This window comes from Arachis duranensis, chromosome 3 (assembly GCF_000817695.3).
Source record: "Arachis duranensis cultivar V14167 chromosome 3, aradu.V14167.gnm2.J7QH, whole genome shotgun sequence".
Classification (NCBI taxonomy): domain Eukaryota; kingdom Viridiplantae; phylum Streptophyta; class Magnoliopsida; order Fabales; family Fabaceae; genus Arachis; species Arachis duranensis.
In genome coordinates, this window is record NC_029774.3 from 81,330,760 (window position 1) to 81,331,194 (window position 435).

Genomic DNA, 435 nt, shown 5'->3' on the forward strand with positions numbered 1-435 from the left:
ACACCTCCCTAGGAGAATTGAGTTCCAACATGGGACAACTAAGGGTGGAGCACCAAGAACACTCCATTCTCCTACATGAAATTAGAGAAGATCAAAGAATCATGAGAGAGGAGCAACAAAGACAAGGAAGAGACATTGAGGAGCTCAAGCACTCCATAAGATCTTCAAGAGGAAGAACAAGCCGCAATCACTAAGGTGGACCCATTCTTTAATTTCCGGTGTTCTTTAGTTTCCTGTTTTTCGAAAATTATGCTTATGTTTATCTATGTTTGTGTCTTGTGATCATTAGTGTCTTAGTGTCTATACCTTAAAGTTATGAATGTCCTATGAATCCACCACCTTTCTTAAATGAAAAATGTTCTTAATTGAAAAAGAAAAGAATTGCATGAATTTTGAATTTTATAACAGTTTAATTATTTTGATGTGGTGGCAATA